Source organism: Bos grunniens, chromosome 27 (genome assembly GCF_055505025.1).
Source record: "Bos grunniens cultivar Pamir isolate PY7600 chromosome 27, Bosgru_T2T1.0, whole genome shotgun sequence".
NCBI classification, from domain to species: Eukaryota; Metazoa; Chordata; class Mammalia; order Artiodactyla; family Bovidae; genus Bos; species Bos grunniens.
In genome coordinates, this window is record NC_141191.1 from 30829454 (window position 1) to 30855417 (window position 25964).

Genomic DNA, 25964 nt, shown 5'->3' on the forward strand with positions numbered 1-25964 from the left:
ATAGTGGACTTCCCTAGTCTGGTACAGTGGATGGCGGTCTGCCTGCCAGTGCCGGGGACACAGGTTCAACCCCCTGGTCCGGGAAGATTCCACATGCCTCATGTAACTAAGCACGTGCACCCCAACTACCGAGCCCCAGCTCTAGAGCCCATAAGCGGCAACTGCCTGGTCTGTATGCCTCGAGCCAGTGCTCCACAGGAGAAACCACCACAATTATTAGAGAGTACCCCACTCACCACAACTGGGGAAAGCCCTCCAAGCAACAAAGACCCAGCACAGCCAAAAATAAACACATTGGGATCGTAAGGAAATACTAAAGAACCAGACTCTTAGCTGAGTTTCCATACAGGAGATCTTTCAGGCGGAGGTCATGCGTGCATGTCCAGTGGCTCAGTGGTGTGCGACTCTCTGTGACCCCATGGACTGTAGCACCAGGCTATGACACAAGGCTCCTCTGTCCATGGGATTATCCTGGCAAGCATACATGAGTGGGTTGCCATTTCCTTCTCCACAGGTAGAGTTCTAGAGAATTCCATGCTGACCACATTTTCATTAGTGTTTATTCTAATGAAACATCTTAGCAGTCAGTCATGGAAAATCATTAAAACTCATTCTAATTCTGAGCTCATGCAAAGTCCATGAAATTATAACTGGCAAGTTAAATCAATAAACCAAGTGTCTAAAGTCTTTTCTGAGCTTTATACAAATCAGATGTATAAGTAAGCAATAAATAAGATTTTATTGAAAACAGAGCAAATTCTCAATTTGCTGTTTGAGCTTGCAAAATTTAATTATCCATTTTCATTTTGTTTCAAAATTTTCACATGTTAAAAGAATTTAAACTTTGAGGGGAAATTGGTGCAGCCTTGTTGAGGCCCATTTGGCAGTGTGTACCAAAATTCAATTTAATTTATCCATTGACACAATAACTCCATTATCAAATATCTAGAGAAGTAAGAGTACATATAGGCAAAGACAGATGTATGTTTGTGGTAATGTAACAGAAAAACAGCAACCTAAATAACCATGGACAGGAGAATGATTAAGTAAATGTAGGTACTGCCATACTACTGAATCAACATAACTTTAGACATAATGAAGTAAACTGATATAGTCTAATATGAAAAAAAATCTTTAAAACACATGTTTAAATGGAAAAAAAACCAATATATATCTATGGTATGATTCAGTTTAAGAAAAAAAAACAGACAAAACTACAGGCTGAATTCAAAAATTCTAGAAGGAAAATCTAACTGGAGAAGGGATTGAGAAAGTAAGGTTGAATGTTTTCACTCACTATATTTATTGTTTAAATTGCATCAGTGATTTGTTCATGCCTTAATTGTGTACATTTTAAAAACCAAAACAATTAAAGGCAGGACTTTCCTGGTGGTCCAGCGGTTAGGACTCTGAGCTTCCAAGGCAGGGAACAAGGGTTTGATCCCTGGTCAGGGAAATAAGATCCCACATGCTGCACAGCAGAGCCAAAAGGGTTCTTTTCTTTCTTTCCTTTTTTTTTAAGGCAAAAAATGAGACACCTCTCTGAAGAGAAGCATTAAAAAGCCTCACAAATTCTGTATAGCACATAAAGGCTCCCAAATCACAGCCCAGAACCGCCACCTCACCCCAGTGCTACTTTCGAAAGATTTCCGTTGGAATCCAGCATGCTTACAAGAGCATTATGTTTCAGAATTTATGTTGGAAATTATGTGACTCAGTCAACTGCCAGGAATTTCATCTGCCCCCAAAGGAAAGCAGGCAGATTACAGCTTCCTTGACCATCAACAAGTGAACAGCTAACATCCAGTGAATGAATTACTACAGATATAAACGAGAGATTGGCACACATCCTCAGAGAAGCCACCTTAGGGCAGAGCCTTGTAACTCAGTCGAAAAAGTGGTTGGATTTTTAAAATTAAACACATCAAAATAATCAAGCTGGAGCGCATCAAACCAAGCACCTTGAAATAATAATAATAATTATTATTTTAATGTTAATCTTCATGCTTTCAATAGGGCTTCACAATTTTTGATTACATTGAAAAGTATTAAATGCTGGCAGTGCTGGAGCTCTTAAAGGAGTATTCTGGAAAGTAGAAAAGTAATGAAACATAACACGTCCTTAATAAAATAAGGAACTAAACTATAAAAAATATTTTTTTACAAAAATCAGTTGAGTTCAGGGCTCTGTGATGACCTAGAGGGGTGGGATGGGGGTGGGGGTGGGGGGGGAGGCTCAAGAGGGAGGGGATATATGTATATACTTACGGCTGATTCATGTTGTTGTATGGCAGAAACTAACACAACATTGTAAAGCAGTTATCCTCCAATGAAAAATTTTAAAAATAAACAAAATTTTAAAAAATCAGTTGAAACCGGGTAAGTGACACAAAGCCAGCAAAACCTCCAACTGCAAGGCTCGAAGAGGGTCCTTCGGGAGCCGGGTCCTTGGAGCTGAGACTCAAGGTGAAGAAACCTAACATGTCCCTTTTTCTTGTCCTCCGTCTGTTGTTTAGACGCTCACTCCCCTGGCGGCCTAACGTTCTTCACCGTCTCTAGTACAGAAGCGAGGGTGAGCCACTCATCCCAGCTTGCCTGGGGTATCTCCAGTTTTACCAGTGAAAATCCGGTACCCTAAGAACTACCTGAGCCCCAGGAACTCGGGACAGTCAGTCACCCCCCCAGGCCATACCCCATCAAAGAAAACAATGTCCAGGCCCTCAATAGCCGCAGGCAGGAGTCTTATTGCCAGTCAGATACGTCTACAGTGTGGGCTACAAATCACAGTCTCATTGCTTCTTTTCAAGTCTTGACTGAATTTGTTACAAGACTGCTTCTGTTTCTGTTTTGGTTCTTGGGTGCAAGGCACGTGGGATCTTAGCTCTGCGGCCAGGGATCGAACCCGCACCCCGTATGCTGGAAGGCGAAGTCTTTATCACCGGACGGCCAGGAGAGTCCCAAGTTTCATCTCTTTTTGATTGGAAGCGAGAGGAGTCTCAGATATATGCTTTGAGACAGAAGCCAGACAAAAGACAGTCCACAGTCTCTAAATGAGCAAAACCAGAATCGATGGTGCTAGAAATCAGACCAGAGGGATAGCAGAGAAGGGGGAGTAGGGCAGACTGGCTTACAAAGGCACAGGGGAATTTTCTGGAGTGGGTAAATGGTCTATATCTTAACTATAAGTTGCAACCAACTGCTGACTTAAAATGTGTGCATTTGTTATATGTAAACTTAACCTTCCAAGAGTTTATTTTATTTCTACTTTATTATTGGAGTATAACTGCTATACAATGTAGTGTTGGTTTCTGCTGTACAATCAAGCTACTCAGCTCTGTGGATACATAAATCCCCTCCCTCTTGGACCTCTCTCCTAACCACCCCCATCCCCCCAACCCAGGCCATCACGGAGCTATATATAGCAGCTTCCCACCAGCTACTTGTTTTACACACGGTAGTGTATAATGACATGAGTTGATTTTAAAAATAAGAGTGAGGGACTTCCTGGCAGTCCAGCAGTTAAGACCCCGCGCTTCCGCTGCAGAGGGTGCAAGTACGCGAGGGACTTCCCCGGCAGTCCAGCAGTTAAGACCCCGCGCTTCCGCTGCAGAGGGTGCAAGTGCGCTCCCTGGTGGGGGAACTAAGATCCCACATGCTGCGTGGTGGAGCCAAAAAAAAAAAAAAAGGAAGAGCCAGATCTTCCATCTGGATGCAGGACAGACTGGAGCAACATCTTTTAGGGGTGCTGTTGGAGAGCTCCCTGAAGCTTGAGGAAGGTCGAAGATCCATGGTCACTCTCAACTCTACACTTACAGGAAGCTAAGGCAGCAGCCCGTTGCCCCAGTCCCTGTGAAAAATAAACTCGAAATTCACTCAGAGCTTGTGCAGCCCTCCATTACAGGAAATTGTACAGATTCCTTCTCTGGAAATATCGAAAGAAAAGCATGGCCACCGTTCTCCCCTTCTGCAGTGTTTTGCTGTTGTTATAACCATGAACTCATCAGAAGACTAGAAGACCCGGGGCACAACAGCAAAGGAGGCGGGGTAGTGCCTTCTGAACAATGCATTAGGGCAGCCCAACATAAACAGAGACAATTCCGACCATGGGAACCTAATCTAATGAAAATGCACGAGGTGGCTTTTGCTCAGGAGGTGGTCTCCATTCTGACCCTGACGTCTTATCTACTCACTTCGAGGAAACATCTGAGAGTTGGCGAGATACTAGGGAATGGAGGCACAGGCCTTCAGGATGGAGGGATGGGGTACCTCAGAGGGGACCAGAGAAGTCAAGCCGGTGCCCTTCAGCCAATCATGAAGTGATCCTACCCTTCACAACCTCGAGTATTTGGTTTTTTAGAATGTTATCTTGCCCTGCTCCCAGGAAACCATCACTTCTCAGTTCTCCGTTCTTCCTTGAATCTAATGCTGCCCAGAGATCTGGGAGGCACCACGAGTTGTTGGCATCCGAGGCTGGAATGGATGGACTCTGCCTTATTGCTCGGCAGCCCTGAGATGGCCGTGACCTTGCAAGGCCCACAGGAGGGGAGGCTCTGCCTCCTGGTGGTGAACGGGGAAGCAGAGAGCAGTCTGGCCAGCTGGCGCTCCCATGAACTTGCACTGGAAACTTCTCAAGCGAAAAGCCAGAAGTTCTCCCACCTGCTACATACCTGGCGAGGGATAAGAGACGCCTGAGCCTCGGGTGTGTGCATGCGTGTACACTGCCATGTGCCAGATGTCTGCTGGTTCCTGCTAGCCAGTAAAGCGCCTCCTCGCGCTGCACCCGCAGAGCCAAACGTCTTCCCAGAATTATTTCCCGATTGGGAAATGGAAAGTAACTGGGTTGCCTCTCCCATCTGCTGGTATGTAATGAAGTCTGGTCCATAGCCGAGATCCTGGCCCCGGGGAAACATGAGAGACAGTCCTGGAGCTGAGTGGGCATGCAGGGACCCCAGTGCAGCGCCATCTGCCCAGGCAGACCCCTCGGGCCAGCCGCCTGGCGCTGATGACCACCCCAGACCCCATTTCACTCAGGTTTCCTACTGTATCGTCAGGTCCCCTCCCGTCTAATAACGAGCCGTGGATAGCGGTTGGGTTTTACGGTCCAGGCCATTCAGGTGCCAAGCCTTGAAAATAAATCCTCCCCCAGTAACTTGGAGCTAGTGCTCAGGAAAAATAATGGCACCAGAGAGATATCTTTGAGCTCGCATGAAAGGAGTGAGAGGATTAGAATCGGTGAATGACGTTATGAGAAAAATAGCACTTTCACTGATCCAAGGTACATAAGAAAATTAAGACGGGATAACACAAAATCAGGATGAAGGAGAGAGACAGGGAAATGCCGAAGTAGTGTCTAATCTACAGCACAGCTGGAACGAGGCCAAGATGAACCATGGAGTAGTATTTCTACTAATCTGCTCCCTCGCAGATACACTGAAGAGGATGCGTTTACAGAATGGCTCTGTCTGAGAATGAAAAACTGCACGGTGCCATTAGTTAATCAGAAAAGCAGTCTTTAGACAATCTTCATTTGGGATTTAAAATAATAACAGGCCAAACAAAGAGGGAGCAATGTAGAAAAGCAGTCCCCAACCTTTTCAGCATCAGGAACCGACTTCATGAAAGACGATTTTTCCACAGACTGTTGGGAGGGGGGGATGATTTCTGGGTGATTCAAACACACTACACTTATTGTGAGCTTTATTTCTATTATTATTACATCAGTTCCACCTCAGATCATCAAGCCTTAGGTCCCAGAGGTTGGGGACCCTTTATCTAGAGGACCATGCCATGACCAGCTCTAAATAAAGCACGTGTATACTTCACTAAGCACATCAGAGAGTCCTGAAGCTCAAAACTCTTAATTGTACTTGAACAGCATTCGCCGTTCACAGCTCAAAACAGGCACTTCCAACCAATTCTGGATGGACATCGGGTCACACCTCCTCATGGACATCACATAGGCCAAGGGAACCATTTTGACAGTTAACATTCGAGCAATGATTAAATAACAATTGTTGTTGTTCACTAGCTCAGTCATGTCCAACACTTACGCCTCCATGGACTGTAGCCCGCCAGCCTCCTCTCCTCTATCCATGGGATTTCCCAGGCAAGAATGCTGGAGTGGGTTGCCATTTCCTTCTCTAGGGGATCTTTCCAACCCAGGGATCGAACGAGTGTCTCCTGCATTGGCAGGCAGATTCTTTAACACTGAGCCACCAGGGAAGCCCTAAATAACAATGTATCATACTTAAAATCCATCCTTACTGACCATACATTTTCATTATCTTTAAAGATCTGAGATGCTAAAATCCTCCAACAGCAGTGAAACTCTTGACCTTTAAAATCAACATTACCAAGCTACTTTCTTGAAGAAGCCTTCAACATATCTTCAAAGACATAGAAGAACCAAGGAAAGCAAAAGTGAAGCCCTGGGAATAAAGAGTACACCAGCATGAAGTTTAAAAAGGCCTCAAAAACACAGCAATGACTGTGCCACTGGAACGGCAATTTGATCCAGTCAATTCACTCTCCAACCTCAGAGCCACACAAAGCAAGATAGAAAATATTGGCCAGTCAATCACAGGCCTAAGAGTCCATCCCAATGGGAAAAAAAAACATCACTATGAATTTTTAGAACACTGGTTATTTACAAAGGAATGGGAAGAAAAATACTACCAGATACAGATAGGTAATAACCTAATATGAAGGTGAACCCAATTCCAGAGTGTTCTTAGTACAATACTTACGGTATCTTTCCTTCAAAGATAGAAAACTGTACCAAAATCAGAAATCTAATGTCCCTTAATTAAACGAGCCTGTGTGACTGGTCACAAAGTTCACTTACAAAGGAAAAAGGATCAGAATGACAGTGGACTTCTAGAACCCACTGGTGCAAATCTTCCAAGATTCTGAAGGAGGATAAACTCACCCTACACAGACCCTTTAATGTTAAACTTTATTTATGTACCTAAAATTCATTTGTTTTATACATACAAACATTCTACCTACATAGATAGGTATATATGGAATATATATATATCTATGGGATATATATATATATCAAATGGAAAACTGCTAAAATAAAGTAAATGATAATTAATAAAAATTAAGCAATCATTTGAAGACAATTATTAGCTCCAGGTAAAAATATCCAAAAGGGAAATGTAGGATGATATAGTGCTTAGAAATTATTTAAAATAATTAGGAAGACAAAGAGAAATGTGGGGTTGGTCAAATACAAATTAGAGAAGATTGATGACTATTAAAGCTGAATGAAAAGTGCAAAGATGAAAACTTAAAATTCTAACAATTATATAGTAAACAATGATTTCCGATGTCATTAAAAATAAACTAAATAACTATCTCAAGAAATATAAGTATGCACATATTATTTAGAAATATGAACACAAATTCCAGGAAAGCTACAGGAAACAGAAGTATTGGGGAGAGGGAAAGAGAACTTTCTCTTAATTAGAAAAAAAAAAGTTTAGAAGATATTCAATGGGATATTACTCAGCCATAAAAAGGAATGAACAATGCCATTTGCAGCAACATGGATGGATCTAGAGACTGTCATACTTAAGTGAAGCTAATTCATAGAAAGACAAATATCATACAATAGCAGTCAGTGTGAAATCTAAAAAAGGGAACAAATGAACTCACCTACAAAACAGAAACTGAGTTACAGATGTAGAAAATAAACTTATGGTACCAGGGGGTCAGGCAGGGGGAGGATAAATTGGGAGATTGGGACTGACATACACACACTATCATACGTAAAATAAATAACTAATAAGGACCTACTGTACAGCACAGGGGAGAAGGCAATGGCACCCCACTCCAGTACTCTTGCCTGGAAAATCCCATGGGCGGAGGAGCCTGGTAGGCTGCAGTCCATGGGGTCGCTAAGAGTTGGACACGACTGAGCGACTTCACTTTCACTTTTCACTTTCCTGCGTTGGAGAAGGAAATGGCAACCCTGTATATGTGCTATACTGCTGCTGCTGCTGCTAAGTCGCTTCAGTCGTGTCCGACTCTGCGACCCCATAGACAGCAGCCCAGCAGGCTCCCTCATCCCTGGGATTCTCCAGGCAAGAACACTGGAGTGGGTTGCCATTGGAGAAGGCTCCAATGCATGAGAAGTGAAAAGCGAAAGTGAAGTCGCTCAGTCGTGTCTGACTCTTCGCGATCCCATGGACTGCAGCCTACCAGGCTCCTTCGTCCATGAGATTTTCCAGGCAAGAGTACTGGAGTGGGGTACCATAGCACAGGCATATACCCTCAAAGTATTGAGGAAATGGCAAACATATAGATTCATCTCCCCAGTTGAATAAATAGTTGTTAAGAAGAACTCAACTCAATACTCTGTAATGGCCCATATGGGAAAAAAAAAACTAAAAAAGAAGAGATCTATGTACATGTATAACTGGCTCACTTTGCTGTGCTATACACCTGAAACCAACAAAACATTGTAAATAAATCACACTCCAATAAAACATTTTTAAACACCTTTTAATACTATCTCATTTTTAAAATTGTTTATGCATTACTTTGGTAAAAGGCAATGGCACCCACTCCAGTACTCTTGCCTAGAAAACTCCATGGATGGAAGAGCCTGGTGGGCTACAGTCCATGGGGTCACAAAGAGTCAGACACAACTGAGCGACTTCACTTTCACTTTGGTAAAAACAAAATTCTTTATCTTCCTAAGTTGCTTTTTGTTATAGTTGTATATAATTTCAATGTCTTCTTCCCATTATTTATGTAATTCAAATTAAAAATTAAGGGGTGACATTTGAACATAAAAAAGCATAATTAGAAATGATAAGAAGGCAATAGCTGTTTCCATTATGAGGTTTCACTGCACATACTGCCCTCTAGTGGCAAGTCACTGGAAATCAGTCAGTCAGTTCAGCTGCTCAGTCGTGTCAGTCTCTTTGCGACCCCAAGGACTGCAGCACGCCAGGCTTCCCTGTCCATCACCAACTCCCGGAGCTTGCTCAAACTCGTGTCCAAGTCAGTGATGCCATCCAACCTTCTCATCCTCTGCCGTCCCTTCTCTTGCCTTCAATCTTTCCCAGCATCAGGGTCTTTTCCAATGAGTCAGTTCTTTGCATCAGGTGGCCAAAGTATTGGAACTTCAGCTTCAACATCAGTCCTTCCATTCAGGACTGATTTCTTAAATTTACTTAAATCTTCAAATGTCATATGCTCTCTTAATCTTAGATCTTCTATCCTCTCCATGGAGTAAGTCTCCTATTTCTAGGACCCCAAAATCAGGTTTGGACTATTAGTTTTATGGTCTGGCTTCATTACGGATTCAATAGGTTTTGATAGACAGGTCTTGGAACCTAGTCATGATTAACAGGGAAATGTGTCCTGAATTCTTAACAACTATTTATTCAACTGGGGAAATGAATCTATATGTTTGCCATTTCCTCAATATTTTGAGGGTATATGCCTACAAAATCAAATATAGTGCTGACAGAAGTCTAACACATAGATGCTCAAAAAGTAATGCGTAGGTCCAGCAAGTGACTGATTTCAGAACTCATTTTGCTATTTGTGGGCGATTTGGAGGGATGAAGTATCTCATGTGAAAGTGTTCATTGTTGTCATGAATAACTGCTTTAAACCAAATATTTAAGGAATATGGACAAAGCAACACAGAGAATATGATCAAAATCATTTCTGGAGAGAAAATGGAGAGATTAAACGATGGAAGGTCCCCCTTGACACCCTCCATCCCCTCTCAAAAGAAAAAAAAACAAAACCCAAGAATACCCACTTTTCACCATACTTTCGCAATGAAAAGAATGCACTTTCTTCCTAAACTTTTATTTACTCCTAGATAAAATCACCCACCTTTCCTTGCCAAAACACTGACACACCGTGTGTCAGTATCTCGACACATATTCAGCTCCAAGATTTGTTCCTCTACCCTTAGATGAGGGAGGGAGCCCTGTGGTTCCCCCAACTCCAACAGTTTTCTGTCTCCAGAGTGGCTGCCCTCTCCTGTCCCACCCTCACTCTGCTGATCACAAAAACATGCACTTGGACCTGAGTGTTCGATCCTGCTGTGTCGATACTACAGCAGCGTGGGCTGGGTTCTCCAGAGGAGCACCCTCTTCTAATCTTCCTCCTCCAACAGTTCTACTCAAGGTCAGAAGTTCTTTACCTGGCTCAAGGTCATTCTGATATTAGCTTCTAACCCATAAGCAGAGACCTTATTTCCTACATCCATATTCCCTTTTTGAGGGGGTGGGGGCACTTGCAGCCACATGCAGGATCTTAGGTCCCCAGCCAGGGATTGAACCTGCACCCCTTGCAGTAGAAGGGCAGAGTCTTAACCAAGGGATGTTCCCCATCAGTACTCCCTTGATAAACATTTTGACCAAAAGCACCGTATGATGAGTCTGTACCCACCCACAGAAAATCAGAATGATAATCCTTGCAAAACTTCTGCCCCTCGCAAACATGCCGTACAGAACTTGGACATTTCAGATTCTGAGTTCTTTGTTGGAAATCATAGATCATAACCTGTCAGTTACATTGCAAATAATTTTTTGGTTTTTCTTTTTCTTTTTCCAGTTTAATGAGATACGATAGATACACCGTGCTGTATAAGTTTATAGCATAATGATTTGACTTATGTACATCATGGAATGATTACCCCAAGCTGAGGGGAGCTCCATCATTTCAGAGATTAAATTGCAGTATTTTATATTTATGGCACACTTGCTTTCCTGAAAGTCAACAAGTTCATAAACAGGGATAATAGTTTCTAGTATAAACGCTGACTCTACCAACATGGCACATAATCGAAAAGGCTCTGTCTGCTTCTCTTTAGGCACAGTAAGTTTTTTTTTAAAGGCCATTGCCAAAGTCTTTAAGAAGTCACCAGAGTATCTGAGAGAGAATGTGGGTTTCTGAGCCAAGGGAGTTAGGAATTAAAAAAAAAAAAAAAACTCAGTTTAGCTGTACGAATGTGACTTGGAGCATATTATCATAACTTTGAGTCACTGCACCCTCATCGTTCAAATGAGGACAAGACAGACCTTCTAGGTCTATTTTGTGCCTGTAACGCAGAGAGTACTTGGGAAATGTTAGTTTCCCCCCTTTCCTCTTGCCATGTCCCGAGACACCCCTAGGTTCCTCCCCCTTCCCCCAATCAGTCCCATCTCCCACTAAAGGGACAGAACGACCACCACGTATCACAAGCTTCTAAACAAAGCCACGCCAGCAAGAAGAAACTGGCCTCACCCCTTGCTTTAGGCCTCCACCTGCATAACCAACAGCTTTTCGGTTTCTTGGAGCAGGAATCTTTCCAACCCCAGAGAGGCCTCCTGACGAGCAAATAAGCCACAGACCTGCCCAAGTCACATCAGAGCTCCCCTCCCCACTCCAGCCCCGCCCCAGGCTCCTCTACCGAACACCAGCTACAAGTTTCTCCCTGTGGCTCCACTTGTCTTCTGTATAATCTGTTCCTGTTTTCTTACCTGTTTCCACTCATGTGTTCTCCCCTTCTTTTCCCCTGTACTCCCGATTAAAACAGCCTGACAAAGGGCATCTTCTAACCTAAAAGACAAACCAGAGGCCGCTCCTCCGGCAGCTCTCTGCTGCCCCCTCTTGTCACAGAACGGAACTGGTCACCACTCAAGCCACAGTCTCATTTCAAGTTTCAGGAACGCTCAGCATTTATTGAGGGCCTATTGTGTGCGAGGCACTGTGGCCGGTATCAGAGATACAATGATGTGCAAAATCAGAAATGCCTCTGTGTTCTTGGAGCCTACATTATACAGTGGAAGAGGCTGGCATGTATCAGCCACTCACGTAAGTCAATGGAAGACCAGAACTCAACTTGTTATGAAATGCCATGAGAGCCCATAAGAGGGGAGTGACCTTGTCAGAGAGGTCCAGGAGGGCTTCCTGGAGGTAGTGACCCAGGCTGAGATGGAAAGATGGGTGGAATAAACAAAGATGGAGAAGGACTATTCCAGAGGGGAGTCAGAACATTCCAGTTCTAAGGGGAGTTAGAACATTCCAGTCAGGTGTTCTAAGGTCTGTGGTAAGAGCGATCACAAGAAAAATCAGTGTAGCCAGAGAAGGTGGGGTGGGGAACGCAGCTGGGTGGGCTGGAGGCCACTGTGGGGGGACCAGTGGATTAGGGTAAAGAGTTACAGTGGATTAGGGTAAAGCTGTGACGATGGAACCTGGGAGGATGAAGAGATTTGAGAAAACATTCAGGAACTACTTTCCATGTTTAGGAAATGGAATCAAAAGAATTTTATGATGGATTGGATTCCCACACAGGGTAAAGGGAACGGGGCTCCAAGGACCCCTACTTCCCTGCCCTGCGTAAACGGATGGACACCGCACCGACTATCTGAGTCTGGAGGTGAGTCTCTGACCCATAAAATGGATACAAGCAGACAATCGGTTATTCAGATATGGAGTCCAGAAGAGAGGTCTGGAGTGAAGGCGTAAGGGCCTGTGTGCTATCTGAACATGGGCTGCAGTCCCGGAGGTGACTGCCCAGGCCAGTAGTTCTCAACTACTGAGCAAGACCCCTGAGGGGGGTAGGAATTTTCCAGGGAAGGGGAGGTAGGGGCGGGCATCTCACAGTGACTGAGGGGTTGCGAACTGCCATTCACAGCGGGAAACCCGGGATGCCAGACAACTTGCAAAGCACAGCGTAGTTCACAGAGAAGAAATGTCCCGTGTCGCACGTGCCATGGAGGTTAAAACCCTGTTTTTAATTATGTGAGCCTAGAATCCAACTTTATCTTCCATATACACACCAAAGCTTGTATGTCGCGCCTAGTTTCAATTTACACTGAGTTTCCAGGCATGTAAGAATCACGTAAATTAAGGGGAAATCGTACTACTGTTTAGTCTTTACCCAGACCTACTCACCATTTCAGAAAACCGTATCACTGCTCGAGGCAACTGAGCGCCAGTTAAACAGCCCTTTGTCCATCCACAGAGTCTCCATAAGGAGCACCCATGTTTACAACTAATGATTCTACACAGAGGCTTAGCATGTGGCTACATCGTGATGCCTTCATATGGCCAAGCACACATACTGAAATACCTATTACATACAAATTTCTTTTCTTTATATTACAGAGAAGGCATGATATTTTTAAAATTAAATATTGTTATAAGAAGCAGGCACTTAGGCTGATGGGATTGGGGACCACCAGGCCAGAGAGAAAGTCTACAGTCAGGAACAGAGAGGGCCTTGGATGAGTCTTGATTGCTGTTCAGTCACTCAGTCATGTCTGACTCTTTGTGACCCCATGGACTGCAGCATGCCAGGCTTCCCTGTCCTTCTCCATCTCCCGGAGCCTGCTCAAACTCATGTCCATCGAGTCGGTGATGCCATCCAACCAGCTCATCCTCTGTCGTCCCCTTCTGCTCCTGTCTTCAATCTTTCCCAGTATCAGGGTCTTTTCCAATCAGTTGGCTCTCGGCATCAGGTGACCAAAGTATTGGAGCTTCACCTTCAGCATCAGTCCTTCCAATAAATATTCAAGACTGATTTCCTTTAGGACTGACTAGTTTGATCTCCTTGCAGTCAAAGGGACTCAACAGTCTTCTCCAGCACGACAATTGGAAAGCATCAATTTTTCAGCTCTCAGCCTTCTTTATGGTCCAACTCTCACATCCATAACATGACTACTGGAAAAACTATAGCTTTGACTATAAGGACCTTTGTCAGCAAAGTGATGTCTCTGCCTTTAAATATGTTGTCTAAGTTTGTCACTGCTTTTCTTTCAAGGAGCAAGCGTCTTTTCAGTTCCTGGCTGCAGTCACTGTCCGTAATGATTTTAGAGCCCAAAAAACAAAATCTGGATTCCAACATTGTTTTTTATTATATCAGTAGCTCTCTTATTATCAAGGTCCAACCTTCATTGATGGATTCTAATGTTTAATGGCTACCTAGAAAAGGGTCTTGCAAGGGCGCACAAAGCAGAAAAGAAACAGAAATGCTGGATTGGAAAAGCACAAGAAAGAGAATATTTCAAAAAGGAAGACATAGTTAATGACATCCAGTGTTGCTGAGAAGTACGACAAGGACTAGAAAAGGCCTCCGTCTTACTTAGCAATCTGGAGGCTCTGACAAGAGAAATGTCACTGACAAGTCAGCAAGAGCTGTTTCAGTGGAAAGGAAGTAGTTATCACCATAACAGAATTCTTGAGTATAATTCCATTATATTGAATATGATTCTCTGTGCTATTCAGTAGGACCTTGCTATTTATCCATTCAATACCATTCTTTATATAATAGTTAAGACCTTGTTATTTGTCCGTTCAATATCATTCTTTATATAATAGTTAGGACCTTGCTATTTATCCATTCAATATCATTCCATATATAATAGTCAGGACCTTGCTATTTATCCATTCAATATCATTCTTTATATAATAGTTAGGACCTTGCTATTTATCCATTCAATATCATTCCATATATAATAGTTAGGACCTTGCTATTTATCCATTCAATATCATTCTTTATATAATAGTTAGGACCTTGCTATTTATCCGTTTAAGATCATTCTTTATATAAATAGCTTGCATCTGCTAACCCAAACTCCCAATGCCTCCCTCTCTCACCCCCTGCTTGGCGACCACAGCTCTGCTCTCTGTCTGGGAGTCTGTGTCTGTTTTGTGGATAAGTTCGTTTGTGTCATATTTTACCACATGCAAGTGCTATCACGTATTTGTCTTTGTCTGACTTCACTTAGTATAAGACCATCTCTAGATCCAGCCGTGGAGTGCAAATGGCATTATGTCATTCTTCTTTATGACTGAGTAGCATTTCACTGTATATATGTACCACATCTTTATCCACTTCTCCATCGAGGGACATTCGGGCTGTTCCCATGTGTTAGCCATTGTGAACAGTGCTGCTATGGACATGGGGGTGCATGCTGAAGGTCTTCCTAAAGGGGCTGCAGATAGAGGTGAACTCCAATCACACAAGAAGCACTGCCGATGTCTGTGGACAGTGTTGAATGAGCATTGAATGGAAAGCAGTGAAAAATGTGAACTGCATCTCTTCCATTTTGGTGCTAAATTATTTTTAGGAAACTTCGAGCACTAGCTACGAGGCTTACAATCATCTTGTCTAAAGACCTTTAGAGACATTGAGCAAGAAAACACAGCCTGGATGCAAAGAAGCTGTAGGAAAAGGTTCAGTGACCAGGTCGCAAACTGTGCACACACTCTGTAGTTCAGATGTTGCAGAGAAAATGGAGTGTATCTCTTGTGCAGCTAATCCAGGTTTGCGCCTAAATCCCCAGCCATTGGGCATAAAGGGAAAACAGTGGATTCGGTCCAAACGAATGAAGAAACTTAAAACAGTCCTCTGAAGTACCCCCCATTCTCTCCAGGTAAAAAGCCCTGTTGATTTCTCAGATTCTACCTCCCTCTTCTCCAGGACCATGTCTGCCAGGGGAAAAGATGCCCTGGAACCTGTGTGGTGTCCTCTGATTTCTCTGACCTTGAAGTGGACTTTCTGCTGCTGGGGCAGCCAACCTCGGCATCTGGTGTAGCCTGTGATCTGGTCCTGAGGAGCCCCGCCCAGGCCGGGGATGCTCCGCTGATGACTCAGCCCATCCTCTCTGCTCTCCAGGGGCACATCTCTCTGAAGATAACCACATCTTTGATGGTACATTTAGGACATTTTTAAACCGAAGGCACTGATCGGAGAGGATGCTGGCCCTGCAGGTGGAAAGAAGACTGTCCCGGACAAACTGGGGCATCTGGTTACCCTGCACCTGCGTCTCCACTACACACTCTACAAGGCCTTGGCTAAGCATCCACCTGCAGCCTTTCCTGGCATGCACTTCGCAGCTCCCCGTTAGGAGACATCCACCAGGAGAACACAGAGGCCCCCTGCCTTGCCCAGTGAACAACTCCACATTTTAGCTTGAGACCTGCTGGTCACTGTGGTTTCCTCAACTTATCAAGATATTTCTAAAGGTTCCTCTTCACAATCTGACCCCAGGGCACGATTTGAGGGTGGTAAGGACAATTTAAAACCTGCCTCCATCTTCCTCGTCTCCTCTCTCTTTGTTCTTTTCCCACCAACTCCCTTCCTCCCACCAAGGAGCAGCAGGACTTGCGACCAAGCTGTCACAGCTGGAAGGATGATCTTCTCAACAGGAGAAATGTGAGCTGAGTCCTCTAGTCTTAGTTCCTGCTATGTTAAAGCAGGAGCTAAAAACAATTTAGAAAACTGTCCTCAAGAGAACAGTCTGACTTCAGAAGGCTGTTTACTCTCTTACAGAAAATATCCTGTTTTGAAAGTCAACACTGAACATGAATGTCGAGCTTTCTTTCTGTATCCCTTCTATTCTCCCCCCAGAACAGATATATGATTTGGACCAGCAAGAGACACAGTGATCTACTCTAAAGAAAAGAAATCTTCTTTACCCCAAAACCTCTATTAGTTTAATCTGTTATAATCATATTACGGTTGCTCTTTAGCTTTATATTTGCTTATCTGAATATAACATGATAATGATCATAAAAGCATATACACTTAGCAACAGACTGCCAAACTTGATGAAGCAAAAACTGATAGAACTGCAAGGAGAAATATACAAGTCCATAGTTATCCCCTGGAGACTCCAACACCCCTCTATTGGAAATGGAGAGATCCAGCAGGCAGAAAACCAGTAAAGATGTGGTTGAACAAAGCAACGCCATCAGTCAACTGAATATAACTGACGTCTATACGCTATTTCATGCAACAACCAGAGAATACACACTCTTCCCCAAGATCACATGGGACATTCGTCAAGAAAGACCAAATTCTGGCCACAAAACACATCTTAACCAACGTAAAAGAACAGAAATCATACCATGTCTGCTCTCAGACACAATGGAATTCAACTAGAAGTCAAGCACAGAAAGTAACAAAAATCCCCAAATATGTGGAGATTAAACATCACCCTTCTAAATAACACATCAAAGAAGAAACTTTAAAATGGAAAAAAAAAATTAAAACACATGTAAATGAAAACACAACTTACCAAAATCCGTGGGATACAGAGGAAGAAGTGCTTAGAGGTAATTTCATAGCATTAAATGTATGTAATAGAAAAGAAGAAACATCTAAAATCAATAACATTAAGGCTCCACCCTAAGAAAGTACAAAAAAGAAGAGCAAATTAAATCCAAAGTAAGTAAAAATCAGAGCAGAAATCAATGAACTTGAAAACAGAAAATCAATAGAAAAAAATCAATAAAATCAAAAGCCAGATCTTTGAAAAGATCAATAACACCAATAAACCCTAGTCAGGCTAAAAAAAGAGAGAGGGGATATAAATTAGCAATATCAGGAATGAGAAAGGGAACATCCCTGCAGAAACCATAGATCTCAAAAGGATAATAAAAGAATATTTTAAATATTACAGTAACTCTCAGGTTGTATTGATAATTTGTCATTATTATTGAGCAACTACCATGCCCCAGGCAACACGGTACACAATTTACATGAATTATCTTAAAACTTCACAAAAACCTTAAAGAAATTGGACTTACTCTCATATTACAAACAAGAAAAGAAGCTTAAAGAGATTGTAACAGTTGTAACATCACAGATCTCACAAGTAGTGGAGATGAATTCTGCCCAGCTCATACTGACCATCAAATCCCAGGCTTTTCCATTCCACCAGAGTTTCTCAAGCAATGTGGGGTACATAGTTTGGTTATAGTATAGCTCACCCTACCTCCTCCCTGCCAGAAAAAAAAAAAAAGAAGCCCCATCATCTCTGCAAAATAAGGAAATATATAAAACTGACCTGCCTTTGGTCATGAAGAGAGAAGTTCTTCCTGTCGGTCTGTGTTTTTCATAATAGTTTGGCTAGTGTAAGACAACTTTCAGCTTCTTTCTCCCAAAGAACAAAGTTGATACAAAGCAGAGCATGGTGGGGTATTACAAAGAGATTATTTCTATAGTTCATGCCAGAAATGAAGGAAGCAACTGAGGAAGAAGAGGAGACGAGGGCAAAAATGCTGGCCAGTAAATAAGTCAGAAGAGGTATGAGGGCAGAGGAAAAGAAGGTGAAACACTTGATCCCCACTAAAATGAAAGAGATAATCTAGGGACTTCCCTGATGGTTCTGTGGTTAAGACGCCACGTGTCCACTATAGGGGGCACAGGTTCCAACCCTGGTTGGGTAACTAAGATCCTGCATGCCACATGGGGTGAAAAAAAGAAAGAAAGAAAGAAAGAATCTGGTTTATATCTAAGCCTAGCAACTCTTTTCCATGTGCTGAAACACACCACCCCTTCTATCACCAGCACCATTACCAACCATCATTTCATATACTGAAGCTGAAACGGAGAAAATCATCTACTTGTGTGGGCACCATGGTGTCCTGGTACCAGATGTCAATTAAGACAGAGCATTGGCTAAAGTGATCAAAGTTATAGGATGAGTAAAAGCCAAGCAGTCACTTGGTTGCCATAAAAAAACAAAATGCTCATTTCTTTATGCTTTCAACTCCTCTCCAGATATTGGCCACCCAACCAAGGAGTGTTTGGAAAACTGAATTTAGAGGCTGAAAGTAGGCGACTTCAGAAATTAAGAGTATTCACCTTCACTTTAAACTACAAGACAACTAGGAAGCCTGCAAGCTGCTTGATGCCACGTGTGAAAATAAAAACTAGAGTTTAGTGGACTTGAGAATAAAGAGAATATGGGCCACGCTAGTCCCAAGACTTAGTCACAAGAGTCTCTGAAATTAGGAGCTTTACAGGCATTGATCAATGAAGAATGTAAAGCGATCATTTTAAAGGAACCTAGGAATACATGCACTGCAGCAGACAGCTAAGCCAAATGACCTTGAACACCTTTCCCCTCTTCCCCAGCCAGCCTTACTCAATAGCTTTACAGAAACGCCCAGAAGCCTCTCCTCTCTCCCCGAGAGGCTGTGCATTCTGGGTCTGTGCACTGCTGGCTGGAGACAATCGAGAAAAACTTCTATCTCAGCCCTCCAGGATGCATGCTTTTGCTCAGCAACAGCTAAATAATAAGAATCAGATTCTAAGCAGAAGCCCCTGGTTCTAACATTTTCAGGCAGCATCAGATGCTGTCTTGGTCCAACAGCTAAGTGCTTCCAAAAGACTAACTTGTGCCCATGTGACTAAAAGAATACCCTAATTGCATAATTCCCTTGAAAGAACCATCAAAATCCACATTTTCCATTACAAACGCTTTTCCAGTCTCAACATAAAACATTCTTGAAAACTCTGTCACTAGGCAGATGTCTTTAAAGAGGAGCTTATTTTCCCAAAGGCACGGAGTTATAATTGGATATTCTGTTACCAAAGACTAAGCATCAAATAAATCATAGGCATACAGAAGTGACAACGGGATATAAAAGCAAGGACATCTACAAATTCCCATGATGGAACTTAGAGACTTTATATTAAGTCATAAAATGGTAGTGGTGGAAGCCACCTAGGGGATCAGCTGTCCCCAATACCCATCCACCTGGTCTGGCCCCATCATGACGTCCTGGGAAGCTGGTAAAGAGCACAGGTTCCCAGATCTCATCTCCAGAGACACTGAATTGCTACGCTGTGGAAAACAAAATGCTGTATTTTCTGCTTAACTCTTCCAGATGATTCAAGACACTAAAGGGCGGGGCATGACTCATATAAGTAACACTACATGTTTTTCTCCTACATTTACTGATCAAATGCTGATGGCTTCATCAGTAAACGAATGAGCCTGATGAATCTGTATTCACATTTTTAGACATTAAAGTTTTTGGCTGTGAATTATATGACGACGGCAATGGCACCCCACTCCAGTACTCTTGCCTGGAAAATCCCATGGATGGAGGAGCCTGGTAGGCTGCAGTCCATGGGGTCGCTAAGAGTCGGACACAACTGAGTGACTTCCCTTTCGCTTTTCACTTTCACGCACTGGAGAAGGAAATGGCAACCCACTCCAGTGTTCTTGCCTGGAGAATCCCAGGGATGGGGGAGCCTGGTGGGCTTCCGTCTATGGGGTCGCACAGAGATAGACACGACTGTAGTCACTTAGCAGTGGCAGTTGCACAACTTAGATTTTAATCACTGCGCCTCACATGTAACTGATATATATAGTCGCTAATGATTTGGCTTCCCTGGTGGCTCAGGCAATGCAGGAGACCTGGGTTCAATTCCTGGGTTGGAAAGATCCCCTGGAGGAGGGCATGGCAACCCACTCCAGTATTCTTACCTGGAGAATCCCATGGACAGAGGAGCCTGGCGGGCTCCCGTCCATAAGGACACAACTGAGCTACTAAGGACAGCGTGGTGATTTGAATGTCAAATTCAGACGTCAGTACTTTCCTGTACTCAGGAAAGTAAAGTATCCAGATGTCAATAACCTTAAGGATTAAATATTTACATGCTTATGGAAGCAAAATATTTAGTGATCAATAATTTACTTATTTTTTTTTCATTGCATCAGGAAGGAAATGAAGAGCATTTTTTATGCATCACAGTTGTGGTAAGTTGGTAACAAAAGATTGAACTGAGAGGCTGAGAAGTTAAATGAATGTGTACAGTGAATTTTGCTCCTTGGACACCTACATAAATGAAAATAGATACCACTAAGACATCAGGATGTCAAGTCTATCTTGAAATCACATCTCAGATCTACCCATTTCTTTCTCCCCTGCCTCCCACCCTAATGCACTTCAGTTCAGTTCAGTTGTTGTTCAATCGTGTCCGACTCTTTGTGACCCCATGAATCGCAGCACACCAGGCCTCCCTGTCCATCACCAACTCCCGGAGTTCACCCAAACCCATGTCCATCGAGTCGGTGATGCCATCCAGCCTTCTCATCCTCTGTTGTCCCCTTCTCCTGCCCCCAATCCTTCCCAGCATTAGGGTCTTTTCCAATGAGTCAACTCATCACATGAGGTGGCCAAAGTATTGGAGTTTCAGCTTCAACATCAGTCCTTCCAATGAACACCCAGGACTGATCTCCTTTAGGATGGACTGGTTGGATCTTCTTGTAGTCCAAGGGACTCTCAAGAGTCTTCTCCAACACCACAGTTCAAAAGCATCAGTTCTTCGGCGCTCAGCTTTCTTCACCGTCCAACTCTCACATCCATACATGACTACTGGAAAAACCATTGCCTTGACTAGACAGACCTTTGTTGGCAAAGTAATGTCTCTGCTTTTAAATATGCTATCTAGGTTGGTCATAACTTGCCTTCCAAGGAGTAAGCATCTTTTAATTTCATGGCAGCAATCACCATCTAAGTGATTTTGGAGCCCCAAAATATAAAGTCTGACACTGTTTCCACTGTTTCCCCATCTATTCCCCATGAAGTGATGGGACCGGATGCCATGATCTTAGTTTTATGAATGTTGAGCTTTAAGCCAACTTTTTCACTCTCCTCCTTCACTTTCATCAAGAGGCTTTTTAGTTCCTCTTCACTTTCTGCCATAAGGGTGGTGTCGTCTGCATATCTGAGGTTATTGATATTTCTCCCGGCAATCTTGAGTCCAGCTTGTGCTTCTTCCAGCCCAGCGTTTCTCATGATGTACTCTGCATATAAGTTAAATAAGCAGGGTGACAATATACAGCCTTGACATCCTCCTTTTCCTATTTGGAACCAGTCTGTTGTTCCATGTCCAGTTCTAAGTGTTGCTTCCTGACCTGCAGACAGGTTTCTCAAGAGACAGGTCAGATAATCTGGTATTCCCTTCTTTTTCAGTATTTTCAACAGTTTATTGTGAACCACACAGTCAAAGGCTTTAGTATATTCAATAAAGCAGAAATAGATGTTTTTCTGGAACTCTCTTGCTTTTTCTGTGATCCAGCGGATGTTGGCAATTTGACCTCTGGTTCCTCTGCCTTTCCTAAACCAGCTTGAACATCTGGAAGCTCACAGTTCACGTATTGCTGAAGCCTGGCTTGGAGAATTTTGACCCTAATACAGAGCTGCAGCATTTCCACTTATTTCACAGAAACTGTGTCCTGCTTCTACTTCCACATTCCAATCCCTTCTCCAAGGAGAATCCAAAGGGCTCTTTTCAAAGCACATCTCAGAACAGAGCAAAATAAAAATCAGAGCACAGCACCCCTGCTTAAAACCTTCTGCTATTTCCCCATTGCCCTTACAACAAACCCAGCCCTCTCACTCTATGTTGGGGAGCCCTTTCACCTGGCCCCCATCTCCCATTCCAATCTCATCTCGTACTATCCTCCTTCACACGCACACTGACTCCAGCACAGTGACCTTCCTTCTGACCTTCCATCATATCAAACTCCTTCCCCTCTGCAGTTCCCCCTTCCTGAAATGAATTCCCTCCATTTCACAGGAATGATTCCTCTCATCTTTCAAGATTCAACCTCAAACGTTACCTCTTCAGAGAGGCTCCCCTGATCACTCCATCTCAAGCCAACATGCTTATCCCTGCCTGGCAGCATCCTATTTACCAAACTCATAAGCTCCATGAGGCTTCACTCTTGGCTCAGTGGTAAAGAATCCTTCTGTCATTGCAGGAGACTCGTCTTCAATTCCTAGGTCGAGAAAGATCCCCTGGAGAAGGAAATAGCAACCCACTCCATATTCATGCCTGAGAACCTCATGGACAGAGGCACCTGGTGGGCTACAGTCCATAGGCGTCGCAAAGAATCAGACACGACTTAGCGACTAAACAACAGCTACCAACTAAGCCCCATGAGGGCAGACCCTGCTGCAGACAAGCTTATAGAACCAGGTTATGGAACCACTATAACCTCAGCACCTAGCACAGCGCCACACATAAAAAAATGGTTCTTCCATCCCAACTGTACATCAGGAAGGAATATATCCTGAGATATTCTCAAATTCTCCCAAATTACATGTAGCACACGATTTCCTGAAAAAATGGAGTTCCGTGGCCTATTCATACACATCCAAACCTTAAGTTAGTCCAGTGTTCTACTCCTTATCTAAATATCTAACAATTCCATTGACAGCCCATGGGGTTGCAAAGAGCCGGACATGACTGAAGCGACTTGGCACACACGACTTGATGACCTTTTATTTCTTAAAATACATCTTTGTCCTCATTTCCATTATCAGCCCTAGTGGATTACTTTCTTCCTTCAGAGAGGTTACTTTTTCACTAATAAAGAAAATGCTGACTATTTCAGGAGATTTCCAGCTTACTCAACAATATAACACAGAGCCAGCTAAGAGATGGACAGACACTGGTGGTTCTTTTTTCCTTCTTCTCTTTTCTCCTTTTTTTAAATTTTTATTTTATTTTGGACTATATTTGACTTACAATGTTGTGTTAGTTTCAGGTCTACAGCAAAGTGATTCAGTCATACATGTATTTATTCTTTTTCAGATTCTTTTCCCATATAGGTTATTACAGAGTATCAAGTAGAGTTCCCTGTGCTATCCAGTAGGTCCCTATTGATGATCTATTTTATATACAGTAGTGGCACATGAATCTCCCCACAATGCACTTCTCCAAGGCTAGAACTCTAATCTGTGCCCTAGAACTTATTGAGATGGGGTGGATCAAACTGTGAATGTAAACTCTGCGAAAAGAAATTTTCTGCTGCACTTCCTCTCCAGCTGAAGCTGTTTTGGGTTTGTTCTGTCTTTTAATTTTTAAGAGCAAGAAAACTTATCCATTAAAGCTGCCTGGTTTTATTTTGGGGGCCCACGAGAGATGTGACTGCCTCCTCTGAAGAACGAGCTGCCAGATTGGTCTCGCAGGATTTCTGGGTGTCAGAGAATCAGCCCAGAACTGGATGGGCACCAGCATATCCAGTGGCCCAAATTGCTGAAACTGCAGTAATGCAGTCTGTCCACTGCCTCCGGCAGGACAACGCCTGGCTCTTGGCACTTGTCACTTCCACGCTTCCTTTCAGATTTGTAACTCGAAACTGAGAAGTGCTTTCCGATTTTCAGTCACTTCTGTTCTTCTTTTCATCTTTATCCCATCACACACTCTCAAAGACCAGACAGGGTCAAAAAGGCTCAGTCAGAAATAAGGGGGAGAGAGCTCCCAGTCCTGACCAGAGAACTCTTACAACTAAACATTATCACGCTCACGACAGCCTTTGTCCTTAGACCAGACTAACTCCAGCAAAACTTGGCTGATTTATTTAGCTGGAAAGACTGAAAATCAGATAATACGAAAAGGCAATTTCTTGATGGAAGGAAATGAGTACCTTAGCTGTAAAATATTAATGCCTTTGCATAATGAACACTCTTCCTGAAAGGTATCTTAATAAAGCAAAAAAAAGTCTAGGATTTGGATAATTTATTAATAGCTGTTCTTCCTATCTTTGTGCTTCACTATCTCCTAGGACAAAATGTCCTTGTTAACTCACTTCTTATTGATATCAAATTAATATCTGCATATGGCTTTCAGTGTGAGATAGTTTCAACGAGACAGTAACACAGGAGAGCAGGGTGCTACCCCCTCATTCCCTATTTCCACGTGCCAGAAGTCACCACCTCGATTTTTCCAGGTGTTTCTTCTGTATTTGCATTTCAAAAATACCTAAATAACACATTCACTGGGCTACTTCTTGATTTTTCAGTTTTAGATAATACCTATTGTCTCGTTACTATGGAAGGTATAGATTTAATTCTCCCATCCCATCACACACACACTTGTTTTCCCTCTTCATCCATTTCTGATTAAGTGTCTATCAAGTGCTTTCATTATTACAAGTATAAACACTGTATGGCTGTGCCAAATCTGTGCATTACTGCTAAGTTTTCTTTCTTCAAAATCTGTTTTGTTTTAATTTGGTCTGGTTTCAAAATCTCTGGGCCAACCCTCCCCACACCTTCCAACACCTCCCCACAACCTGCAAAATCCTTCTCAAGCCAATCTCCCTTGTGGACAAATTGATATATAGCTGACAGATCATGAATCTTCAACACTGGAGATTCTGAGTAAGTTTGCAGTGGGGCCCAGAGACAGGGGTTTGTTTGTTACTCTGTTCATCTATGATCTTAAGATGAGCTAGGTTTGGGAACCACTCACCCACAGCAAAACAACTAAGATCAAAAACTCTCAAGCTTTAGAAATTTAAGTGGCAGAGAATTTAATTTTGGTTCAGTTCTCCCCCATTCTCGTATCACTTGCAGCAACTTCCTAGAGATAGTAATGAATGTGAAAGAACTATTATGTGAATGATCAATAAAACTTTAACAACTCCTACCAAAAGGACTGAAGTTTTGGCCAAGGTTTTGGTTTCCTTGCTTTCCAACCATGGACAGTGACACCACAACACTGAGGATTTTATAGTAAGATTGATAACCCATCACCTCCCACTGATGTGACAACGGTTACAAGAGAGCTGTCGGCAGGGCCCGCAGAGTCAGAGGCCATGGTGAGGATCTGGAATTTCAACGAGATGGGAGGTCACTGCAGGTGTCTGAGCAGGGCTCTGAGAATGGGTTTACCTTCTGGAAAGATTATGTGATAATTATTTGCTCAAGCAAAAATGAAAAGTCAATTATTTTAATTGAGACATAGTTGATTTACAATATCATGTTAGTTTCAGGTATACAACAGAGTGATTCACAAGTTTCATACATTATAGTTCATTTATAGTTATTATGAAATATTGGCCTTATTCCCTGTGCTGGACAGTATATCCTTGTAGCTTATTTTTTTTATACATAGCAGTTTGGACATGGGGCTTGATTACTGCAAAGATACACCTATACATATCCATACATCGTACATCACATATGATCCATCACTCAGTTACGAGCTTCTTTTCCATGTTTGATGTTGCTGCTGTCCACACAGTCCAAAATAAGTCCATTTCTTCCTCCATCTCCTAAGTAAATATTAATCTGGCAAAAGCAGTTACCTATTACCCGCATTCAATAGGCAGGGCCCAGAAAAGTCAGGTGGCGCAGAGGCAAAAATGCAGGAGACCTGGGTTCAACCCCTGGGTGGGGAAGAT

General features: G+C 42.9%; 1 protein-coding gene across 6 annotated transcripts in view; it reads right to left on the reverse strand.

Annotated features, from left to right (window-relative positions):
• The window catches only part of POFUT3 (protein O-fucosyltransferase 3), a 150579-nt gene that overhangs the window by 93355 nt on the left and 31260 nt on the right, over window positions 1-25964 (reverse strand). Inside the window, exon 1 of one of the 6 annotated variants that reach the window (XM_086379640.1) lies at window positions 11499-11626. The exons of the other annotated variants lie outside the window; for them this stretch is intronic. The gene's annotated coding sequence lies outside the window, so the exon portion shown is untranslated. Of the gene's footprint in view, window positions 1-11498; window positions 11627-25964 lie in introns of those variants that run through there. 6 annotated transcript variants of the gene reach the window in all.